Raw genomic sequence first — 1133 nt, 5'->3', positions numbered from 1 at the left:
TTATAACACCACAGTCTAACCAACCAAGCTAACTGGTAAGCCCAAATTTCTTAACCTTTTTCTATCCTAGTTTATCATCTGAAGGTGTTTGCTTGGTAATATTTTTTTAGATCTAAAAATGTGAAAATTAAGGTAGAGGGCAGAAAAGCAATATAGTGAATACTCCTAGTGATATTACTCTTTTAAATTATTAGTAGGGTGGCTGGTTAGCTCAGTTGGTCAGAGCATGGTGCTGATAACACCAAGGTCCAGGGTTCAATTCCTGTATTGGCCAGCCACCAAAAAATTTTTAAAAATAGTAGAAGTAATGCCCTGATACTACAATATTGTTTAATCTCCATGTAAAACTTTCACAGTGGCACAGTTGCTTTGTTTACTGAGAAAACATGGAAATATTAATTTGCCTATATATTTATTTGGCCAAACCTTAACAGCCTATGATGTATCAGGCCCTGCTTAAGATCCTGAATTATATTGACAGAGGAGGCTGCCACCACACTTTTGGTCTTCTGCAAGAACAGACTAGTAAATATTGGAAAGTGCCAAGGAGGAGACATGCACGGAGCCCTATGGGGGTATGGATGCAGTATACCTAAAGGAGCAGGGGAGAGAGGCAGAAGGCTTCCTACGAGATGCAAAGACTTAGTAGAGTCTGAAAAAAAATGAATAAGAGTTCAGTAGTGAATAAGAGGAAGGGGGTTCCATGTAGAGGGAATATCAAAAGTTATCACAAATCTGTGAAGCAATAGGGTGCTTCTGGAGAATTATAATTAGTCCATTGTGGCTGTAATGTGAGTGACATAGAGATAGAAGGAAGGCAAGAGAAATTAGGTAGGATGCAGATGGGGAAGTGCCTTGAGCTAAAGAATTTGGATTTTATCGTCATGTAGGCAATTGGAAACCATAAAAGGGTTTAAGCAGATGTGTAACATAAAATTTGTATATCAGAAGTCTTATTTTAGGGCCAGCCCGTGGCTCACTTGGGAGAGTGTGGTGCTGATAACACCAAGGCCACGGGTTCGGATCCCATATAGGGATGGCCGGTTAGCTCACTGGGAGAGCGTGGTGCTGACAACACCAAGCCGAGGGTTAAGATCCCCTTACCGGTCATCTTTAAAAAAAAAAAAAAAAAA

The 1133-nt window shown here is 40.2% G+C and overlaps 1 non-coding gene across 1 annotated transcript; it reads left to right on the top strand.

Annotated features, from left to right (window-relative positions):
• Positions 1–200: 200 nt before the first annotated feature.
• Positions 201–274, top strand: TRNAI-GAU. The gene has a single exon. It is a non-coding gene; the product is annotated as a tRNA-Ile (tRNA).
• The last annotated feature ends 859 nt before the right edge of the window (positions 275–1133 follow it).

Source organism: Galeopterus variegatus, unplaced genomic scaffold (assembly GCF_000696425.1).
Source record: "Galeopterus variegatus unplaced genomic scaffold, G_variegatus-3.0.2 Scaffold619, whole genome shotgun sequence".
Classification (NCBI taxonomy): domain Eukaryota; kingdom Metazoa; phylum Chordata; class Mammalia; order Dermoptera; family Cynocephalidae; genus Galeopterus; species Galeopterus variegatus.
This window is presented reverse-complemented; position numbering and strand designations above follow the sequence as displayed.